The 10,493-nt window shown below is 37.2% G+C and overlaps 1 long non-coding RNA gene and 1 other non-coding gene across 2 annotated transcripts; both read right to left on the bottom strand.

Annotated features, from left to right (window-relative positions):
• Nucleotides 1–1,188: 1,188 nt before the first annotated feature.
• Nucleotides 1,189–10,147, bottom strand: LOC140512488 (uncharacterized). The gene is made up of 3 exons (XR_011969772.1): nt 10,008–10,147; nt 9,563–9,637; nt 1,189–1,314 (listed from the first exon to the last, which is right to left on the bottom strand). It is a non-coding gene; the product is annotated as an uncharacterized lncRNA (long non-coding RNA).
• On the bottom strand, nt 6,049–6,162 carry LOC140512954 (small nucleolar RNA SNORD89). The gene has a single exon (XR_011970006.1). It is a non-coding gene; the product is annotated as a small nucleolar RNA SNORD89 (small nucleolar RNA).
• Nucleotides 10,148–10,493: the final 346 nt, after the last annotated feature.

Genomic DNA, 10,493 nt, shown 5'->3' with positions numbered 1-10,493 from the left:
GTAGATTATTGCTACTGAAAAATAAATTTTCTCAACTCTTCAGGTCCACCCTTGGTAATTAGATAGTAATTGGGTTTTGTTCTATTTACAGGGTTGTTCTTGGTTTAACTTCACTCATCAGCTTATTGGTCTTATGCGTCAATTCTTTGTACCATTTCTTATGACATAGCAATAGCATTTATTTTATACATACAATTTGTTTAGCCATTCCACAACTGATGGGCAATTACTTTAAACCCTTTTTGTCTCTTATATGCCTAAAAGTATGAATGCTGAATCAAAATGGATGGACATTTTAGTAACTTAAAGCATATTCCCAAATTGCTTTCTACAAAAGTTGAACCAATTTGCAGCTTCAACTAAAGTGTATTCATTTGCACCTGTCTCCTTGCAGCACTTTTACTTTTTGACAATTTGAGTGCTAGGTGAAACCTCAAGTTGATTAGATTTCTAGTTTTCCTTTAGTAACACGGAACAATTTTCATATCTGGCTCTGAATCAGTGATTTACTTCTGACACTAACTTAAAACAAGTGCAGAAGGTTAGGTAAATAGAGCAGTTTTGCAACTTGTTAGATTATATGTATACGTATTCACTATACATTGAGAAAATTACATGAAACAATTTGTTACATGGCATTTTTATTTATTGCACACAGATGAACTCTTAAAATTCATGAATAGGGCAAAATGGAAATAACTTGAAGAACAGTTTCCCCATCCCACTATCAGTTCTTTTAAAATGTACTTTCAGATTCTTGATTTCTCATGGCTAAAAGGATAATCTTAGCTAAGCCAAAAATTTTATTTTTAATTCCTAGTTTAATCTCCATCCAAAATATGAATGCAGTAAACTTTCAAAAGAAATTTACTGTAGGCAATTTTTAGTTTTCACATGATTAATAACCAAAGACAAGGATCTTGAATTCTTTAGATTTGTGATCTTGTCTTTAAATTTTTTATTGTGAAATTACCAACACAAGCACTGTGTATGTGTACATACATGTATGTATGTTTACGCACACACACGCACAAATGTAGCAAGCTGTTTCATATAATTTTCTCATTGAACACTAGATATGTATATGTATAATCTAACAAAAAGAAATTACAAAATTGCTCTACTTGCCTAACCTGCACTTGTTTTTATTCATTAACCTGCCACCTCCCCAGAAACCCTCCCTTGTAACACAGAGTCTACCATAACTCAGTACATTGAGAATGCATATCTCACTGCATCTCTAGCTCACTGTCTTCACCAAGCCATTCAACATCTTTTGAAATCACCAATGCAGCTTCAGTATCTTCAAAGCACCTGTGAAAGACATAATAAGCATCAGTCTAAAGAATATTCACATTCCAAAAAGAAATGAGTTAAGGGGTCTAAAATATGCCTTCTTTAAGTGATATCTTATAGAATACAATATACACAAACTTTTAAAAGCTTATATGTGGTAAACTAACGCATGGTAGAAATTATTACTGCTTAAAGCATTTAGCATTTTGCTGACAGGTTTGGTTTTAAAAGGTTATAAAGATTACCGTCCAATACTAGACTAAAAACTGGACACTTTTTGAGGTATACGGGCTTGAAAACTCCATAGGTAACGTCAAGAAGACTTGCCCAGATTTTCAACAGTAAACTACACATTTTAAAGCTTATTTTTGACTGGAGGAAACGTACTCCTAACAGAAAGCAGATGGGCTGCAAAATTTGAGGGAGAGCCCACATCAATAAAATCATATATATATATATATATATATATATATATATATATATATATATTCAATCAAATCTGAGATAATATAAAGCCTTTTCTCAATATGATTAGCTTAGATTTTTTAAAGGCTTTTTTTTCTCTTAATCTTCAAACATTTCAACCTACTACAAACAAGCAAAAAGAAAACTCATGCAACTGCACTTCTGCCATGCAAGCTTTTTTAAAGTATTAAGTTTGAAGATGGCAGATTAGGGGGAGGAACTGAGCTGAACTTTAATATTGCCTTCCAAACTTTAAAATTGCACTTCAGATGAAATTCTGGAGTGGGAGAGCCAATCAGCCTTAAAAAACTTAGGAGATAGGCAGGAGAAATCTGTCTATCAAAGTGGAGGTCCGTCTGGCATCCACATATGGCAATGGCAAAGCAGCAACTTCGGGAGCTCTCAGCCCAAAGATGGTGAGGAGGTGGGCTAAATTGGTCAGAAATTACAAAGGGACACTCTGTTGGCAGTGGGTACAGCTGGCACTGATGAGTCACAGTTCTAGGGAAGAAAGGAGTGCTGAGGGTTTGGTCACAAGGGAAGAAGGACCAAAGCAAAGAGGACTGTTACTGTGTGCAGCTGCAGGGGACCACAAGCCCTTCCTTGGTAAAGACCAGAATGCAGATCAGGAGAGCAGTGGTCATACCTCTCCTAGGACAACACCTTAGAAGCACCAACTTGCAGATCCCTAGAACTAATTCTGAAAACAACGGCATAAAAAAATGCCTAATGTTTGGGACAGTGCCTCCCCAAACCCTGAGGAACAGAACTCAACTTTAACATAAAGTTCAAAGTCAAGAAACTTGCTAGAAAAACGAGCAAACAACCAAAAAACAATTTGAACATAAAAGGCTACTAAGGTGGCAGGGAAGACCAAGATATAAACTTAGAAGATAACAATGTGAAAAGGGCTACAACCAAAGTCTTAAAAAAAAAAACAAAACTACTAACTGAATATAAGCCCAACAAGCATTACTAGAAATTAAAGAAAGTTGGATAAGAGTAACAGAGGAAAAATTGGGAAAAGAAATTTGAGTGATGCAGGAAAACTATGAAAAGAGCTTGGTAAAAAAAAATATATAATACATATATACACACACACACGTGTATGTGTGTGTGAGAGAGACAGACACAGAGAGAGAAACAGCTTAGTAAAAGAGGCACAAAATGGTATAAGAGGCAAGAAATTTTACTGAAAAAAAAGAACTTAAAAAGCGAAGTTAAGTCAAATAGAAAAAAGTAGGACAAAATTCACTGAATAAAAAAAACTTTTAAAAGGCATAATTGGTGAAATGGAAAATGAGGTAAAAAATCTCACCGAAAAAAAATAATTCCTTAAAAATCAGAACTGGGCAAGCGGAAGCTAATGACTCCATGAAACATCAAGAGACAATAAATACAAAACAAAGTTCAAAAAATTAAAAAAAAAAATAGAAAATGTGAAACCTCATCAGAAATACAAATAACCTAGAAAACAGATCAAGGAGAAATCATTTAAATTATTGGACTACCTGAAAGCCATGACTAAAGAACATAGCATTTCAATAAACTATTAACTGCCTATCAAGAGGGTAAGAGAAATTGAAAAGAATCCACCAATCACTTCTGAGATCCCAAAATGGAAACTCCCAGGAATATTTCAACTAAACTCTAGAGCACCCGTGAAAGTTTTACCAGATGGAAATAATTCAAATATTGTGGTGCAACAGTTCAGATCATGCAAGATTTAGCAGTTTCCATGCTAAAGGAACAGAGAATGTAGAATATGATAGCCCAGAAGGCAAAGAAGCTAGGACTATAACCAAGAATCACATACTCAGAAAAACTGAGTGTAATCCTTACAGGGGAAAATGGATATTTAATGAAAAAGAGAACTTTCAAGACTTCCTGATGAAAAGACCAGAGCTGAATAGGAAACTTGACATTCAAACAGAACACTATAGAGAGGCATAAAAAGGTAAATATGAAAGAATAATTATAAGAGACTCAAAAAACTATTTACATGTAAAGATTTAACTTTTAAGAACTTTATCATTATTAAGGAAGTTAAAAAGTTTATACAGTCAAGGGCATGGATATGAGTCAATGTTGGGATAATCTCAAAAAAAAAAACAACACATTTACATGTATATAGGTATGTATATATTCACACTCAGTTCTGTATAAAAGTGTAACTTACCCAATACAGAAATAGGAAGGAAAGGGGACAGGGAGACATGGGGGGGAGGGGCGGAATAGAGCAGGGGGAAGGGGCAAGATACAGGGGGAATGATATGCAGGAGGGAGGGAATGATACAGGGAGGGGAGATCAAGGAAGGCAGGTGTTAGAAGTAAAGCCTTGAGAAGGGACACATTAAAGAGAGAAAGGAAGAAACAGAAGATAATAAGATAGAAGGAAATATACAGGTAGTAATCATAACTGAATTTGAATGGAATGAGCTCAGCCATAAAACAGAAGCAGAGAGCAGAATCAATTACAAACTAGAATCTAACAACACATTGTTTACAAGAGACACATCTGAAACAGAAAGACATACACAGTGAAAATAAAAGGATTGAGCAGATCTAATATGGTTCAGCTGAAGTAAAAAAGGCAGAGGCAAAAACCATGAACTTAAATAAGACAAAAGTAAAAGGAGGACTGATAAAGATAATCAGGGCAACTCCCATTTTGCTAAAAGGTACCACAGACAATGGAGTAACATGAAAATTTTTTAAAGAAAGTTTCTCATAAAGATCTCATTTCTCAAATACATTCTGAGAACAGAACTGAGTCAAATTTATAAATTTTCCAACTGATAAAACAGTCAAAAGCATATGAATAAGCAGCTGAAATCAATGCTAACTATAATCATATGAAAAACTGCTCTAAATCAATACTGATTAGAGAAATGCAAATTAAAACAACTCTGAGGTACCGCCTCACACCTATCAAAAATGACAAATGCTGGAGGGAATGAGGAAGGGAAAAATAATGAACTGTTGATAGAGTTGTGACCTGGTCCAACCATTCTGGAAAACAATCTGGAACTATGGTCAAAAGGCTACAAAACCGTGCACACCCTTTTTGATTCACCAATACCACTACTAAGTCTTTATCCCAAAGACATCAAAGAAAAAGGACCTACATGTACAAAAATATTGACAGCAGCTCTTTTTGTGGTGGCAAACTACTAGAAACTGTGGCATATGACTGTGATGGAATACAAGTGTGCTATAAGAAATGATGAGAAGAGTGGTTTCAGAAAAACTTAACAGACCTATATGAAATGATACAAAGTGAAATGAGCAGAACCAGGAGATCATTGTACACAGTTATAGCAATGTAATAATGATGATCAATTTGGATATTCTTATCAATACAATTCCAAAGGTCTCGTGATGAAAAAAAATGCTATCCACCTCCAGAGAGAGAACATGAACAGAGTGCAAACTGAAGCATAATTTTCTTACTTTCTTTATTTTTCTTGCTTTTTTTGTAATATTATTTTATTGCTTTACTTCTCCAGTAGATTGAGGAGGGGGCGGGACGGAAAATTTGGAACTCAAAATATAAAAAAGTGTTAAAAATAATTTTTTAAGTCTTAAATTTAGTAAGATAATAAAAAAGTATCCTCTTCTGACCTTTTATATGTGTACTAAAAAATCGTTTTATTAATGCCCTTTCCCTTTTATTACCTACTAAGTGACACAGAGAAGCAAGCCTTTCTAATGAAAAAGTATATGCAGAATGAATAAACACATCAAAAGCTATTTAATTCAACTCTCTCCTTTCACTAATGATGAAATCTTAATAGGTCACCACTAATCAGAGACAAGTCTTTCAAGGGTGTTTTCCCTTATGTTGTTCTAATGATGTAAATTGTTTCCTGGTACTTCTCATTTTACTAGATTAGCCTATTCTTCTACTTCCTGGTGAGGTAGTGGAAAATTTTGAGACCTAAAGTCAAAGGAGCTGGGTTCAAAGTCATCATCTATATGAGGCCGGGGCGGGGTGGGCAAGTGTGGAGGAAGGGGTATTAGACTAAATTATTTAGTCCCTGCCAATACTAAATCTGTGATCCATTTCTACTTGCTGTCAGAATGACTGCTTTAGGACATTATATTTATTACACTATTTACAAATTAAGCATGTCAGTCAGCACTAAATTTTATTGTAAAGGGTGAGCAAAAATGGCTGTAGAGTTGAGTTAAAAAATAAGTATCAATAAACTTTAAAAACTAGTAGGTCTGTAAATAACATAGTTTAGGAAAGTATTCACTCACATAAACACGCTGCAATTGGTTACTGAGGTCAGACTAAGTTCGCTTCTGTAGACTTTGTCATTGTGCTCCATACAGAGAGCAAACTGCTTATGGACAGCACTGCAATTCGGCCTTTTACTGTCATCATTCCTCAGTTACAGAAATTTGCCTTTTAGGTAAATATTTTTTTTACTACTTACAAGTTTCTACTAATTTTTTTTTTGTCTTTTTTTTTTTATTTAACTTTTAACATTTATTTTCACAAAATTTTGGGTTACAAATTTTCTCCCCTTTTATCCCCTCCCCCCCCTCAAACCCAAGCATTCTAGTTGCCCCTGTGACCAATCTGCTCTCTCCTCTATCCTCCCTCCCTGCCCTTGTCTCCATCTTCTCTTTTGTCCTGTAGGGCCAGATAGCTTTCTTAACCCCTTAACCTGTATTTCTTATTTCCCAGTGGTAAGAACATTACATTTGATCCTAACACTTTTGAGTTCCAACTTCTTTAGCTCCCTCCCTCTCCACCCCTTCCCCTTGGAAGACAAGCAATTCAATATAAGCCAAATCTGTGTAGTTTTGCAAATGATTTCCATACTAGTTGTGTTGTATAGGACTAACTATATTTCCCTCCATCCTATCCTGTCCCCCATTACTTCTATTCTCTTATGATCCTTTCCCTCCCCATGAGTGTCGACCTCGGATTGCATTCTCCTCCCCATGCCCTCCCCTCCATCCTCCCCCCCACCCTGCTTGTGCCCCTGTCCCCCACTCTCCTATATTATGAGATAGGTTTTCCTATCAAAATGAGTGTGCATTTTATTCTTTCCTTTCGTGGAATGTGATGAGAGTAGACCTCATGTTTTTCTCTTGCCTCCCCTCTTTATCCCTCCACTAATAAGTCTTTTGCTTGCCTCTTTTATGAGAGATAATTTGCCCCATTCAACTTCTCCCTTTCTCCTCCCAATATTTCTCTCTCACTGCTTGATTTCATTTTTTTTTTTAAGATATGATCCCATCCTATTCAATTCACTCTGTGCACTCTGTCTCTATGTATGTGTGAGTGTGTGCATGTGTGTGTATGTACTCCCACCGAGCACCCAGATACTGAAATGTTTCAAGAGTTACAAATATTGTCTTTCCATGTAGGAATGTAAACAGTTCAACTTTAGTAAGTCCCTTATGACTTCTCTTTGCTGTTCACCTTTTCATGGTTCTCTTCATTCTTGTGTTAGAAAGTCAAATTTTCTTTCCAGCTCTGGTCTTTTCATCAAGAAAATTTGAAAATCCTCTATTTCATTGAAAGACCATTTTTTCTCCTGAAGTATTATACTCAGTTTTGCTGGGTAGGTGATTCTTGGTTTTAGTCCTAGTTCCTTTGACTTCTGGAATATCCTATTCCATGCCCTTTGTTCCCTTAATGTAGAGGGTGCTAGATCTTGTGTTATCCTGATTGTATTTCCACAATACTTGAATTGTTTCTTTCTAGCTGCTTGCAATATTTTCTCTTTCACCTGGGAATTCTGGAATTTGGCCACAATGTTCCTAGGAGTTTCTCTTTTTGGATCTCTTTCATGCGGTGTTCTGTGGATTCCTTGAATATTTATTTTGCCCTCTGGTTCTAGAATCTCAGGGCAGTTTTCCTTGATAATTTCATGGAAGATGATGTCTAGGCTCTTCTTTTGATCATGGTTTTCAGGTAGTCCCAGAATTTTTACATTGTCTCTCCTGATTCTATTTTCCAGGTCAGTTGTTTTTCCAATAAGATATTTCACATTATCTTCCATTTTTCGAATCTTCTCACTATGTTCTGTGATATCTGTCTTTCTCATAAAGTCCTTAGCATCCATCTGTGCCATTCCAGTTTTGAAAGATCTATTTTCTTCAGTGAGCTTTTGAATCTCCTTTTCCATTTGGCTAATTCTGCTTTTGAAAGCATTCTTCTCCTCATTGGCCTTTTGAACCTCTTTTGCCAATTGAGTTAGGCTAGTTTTCAAGGTGTTAACTTCTTCAACATTTTTTTGGTTCTCCTTTAGCAAGGAGCTGATCTGCTTTTCATGCTTCTCTTTCATCCCTCTCATTTCTCTTCCCAGTTTTTCTTCCACCTCTCTAACTTGATTTTCAAAATTCTTTTTGAGCTGTTCCATGGCCTGAGCCCATTGGGTGGGCTGGGACACAGAATCCTTGATTTCTGTGTCTTTGCCTGATGGTAGGCATTGTTCTTCCTCGTCAGAAAGGAAGGGAGGAAGTGTCTTTTTTCCGGGAAAGTACCCTTCAATAGTTTTATTTCTTTTCCCTTTTCTGGGCATTCTCCCCAGCCAGGGGCTTGACCTCTGAATATTCTCCTCACACCCACCTCACCTCCTGATCCTCCCAGCCAGCGCTTGGGGACTGAGATTCAAATGCTGCTTCCCGCCTTAGGGCTTTTGGCGGGGGCAGGGCTGCTATTCAGTGTGAGAATTAAGTTCAGATGGTCAGGTGGGGGCAGGGCCGCCTCTCAGGCACAGTTCCCTCAGGGGGTTTATGCACAGACCTTTCACAATGGATCCAGGCTCCTGCCCGCTTGGGGAGCCCCTGTCTGCAGCCGCCTCTCAGCTTCTATCTCCCGGGGGGCCCGAGCCATGGGGGCACCACACTCCCCTCTCAACCCGCCAAAGAGACTCTCTCACCGACCCCCATCACCTGTGGGTGGGGGGGCTTGTGCTGCCGCTGCAGATCCCGTTCCTAAAGCCTGCTCGGATCTGTACCTCTCGGAGCCGCAGCCCCCGCAGGTCTGGGCTGGGCTCCACGTCTGCAGCACGACGGGCCTTTTGCGAGAGGTTTACAGGTCCCTCTGTGGGTGGAGGGACCCGCGTGGCCGCTGGAGATCCCGTCTCCGTAGCCCGCTCGGATCTTTTCCTCACGGTGTCGCGGCCGCTGCAGGGCTGCACTCAGCTCCCAGTACCGGCGCCCAGTCCACAGCGCGAAGGACCCCCCGCGAGAGGTTTGCAGGTCTCTCTGGAACAGAAATCTCCCTCGCTCCAATATTCCGTGGCCTCTGGGTGCAGAATTCACCGTGAGTTGGTCCCCTCTAGCCGTTCCGTGGGTTATGGATTCGGAGCTATGTGTATGTGCGTCTTTCTACTCTGCCATCTTGGCTCCGCCCTAAGTTTCTACTAATTTGTATTCTGTTTCATATGGTGGCTACTATCAAAGAAAACTGTGTGGGGATGGTTTTATAGGAATTGTTTTTAAAGGTTCACTTTTTTTCCCAAAAAAATTTTTTAAAAATCAATTATATATTTGCAGAAATGCTAATAAGGCCAATAAAAAAGATTTTAAGACATCTCAGCCTGAAAATATTTGTAAGGATTAAATTCACTCAAAGTGAATCAACTATTAAAATTTCATCTGTCAAACATTCTAAAGCACAATATCAATGCAAGTGTAGCTACTATTGCTATTAATAAGTTACATATTTTCTTTACATTTATACTAAAAAATATTATTAGCATCAAAAATGAGCAAATTCTTCCAATGATGATAGTTCCCAAAATGGCGGAACTCCAATAAAAATTGTTACCTTGCTTTCAATTGATGGGTTTATGTCTCGTCAATTATTTCTTCTGATTTTCCAGGTGTAAGAATGCCTGATATTCTACACAAGGAAACAAGAGAAAAACAAGTCAAATTATTAAGGATGATAGGAATGCAGTGACTTACAACACAATAAGCAACAAGTATTAATACTGTTATATGTATAATTTCCACTACTCTTGATTTTCACGGCGATAGTTGTTAAAGCCCTAAAAAAATGTGAGCTACTATAGGCAATACTCCTAGTTGTTTTAATTTTTAATATAATGCTCATTATCTGCTTTCCTGTCCTAGTAATTTTTAAATGTTAACTTATGGCAAGAATTTTCAGGTCAAATTTATTCTTTGTATGTAAGTACATACAACAAAGGAAAAAGAGTCACCTTTTTTCCTCCTAAATATTTACAATGACTTTGTAAAGCATCACTTACCATATACCACATGACAGATTTCTCAGTCTTCTACTGAATCTTCATAGCTGTCACAGGACCTTTGGGTTTCTGGAAAAGGGCTTGCAATCATTCTATCTTCCTTATTTGTAAATTTCACATTTAAACTTTTAAGTCAAGTAGGTGGCAACTGCTGCTAGAAATTAAAAATCTGGGAATTATAAATTATTCTTCTATATTAGTGGCTATACAGATTTTCCTAACAAAATTTCTTTGGGATGAGGTATTCTTCATAGATAAAAAAACATTTTTCTGTTAGAAAAGGGTCATGACTTCAGTGCTTCAGTGTTAAACTATTCAAATAAAGATGCTCAAAGCAAACTAAACCATTAAAATATATAAATGTCCCTCCTCAACATTCTGAATTGCATTATCAATGGAAGTGAGGTATTAATGACTGCTGAGAGTGACATTTTTTTCATACATATACAGTTAAGAAACAAAATCTATTTCAAACAATGATATTTC

The sequence above is a fragment of the Notamacropus eugenii genome, chromosome 6, assembly GCF_028372415.1.
Source record: "Notamacropus eugenii isolate mMacEug1 chromosome 6, mMacEug1.pri_v2, whole genome shotgun sequence".
NCBI lineage: Eukaryota > Metazoa > Chordata > Mammalia > Diprotodontia > Macropodidae > Notamacropus > Notamacropus eugenii.
This window is presented reverse-complemented; position numbering and strand designations above follow the sequence as displayed.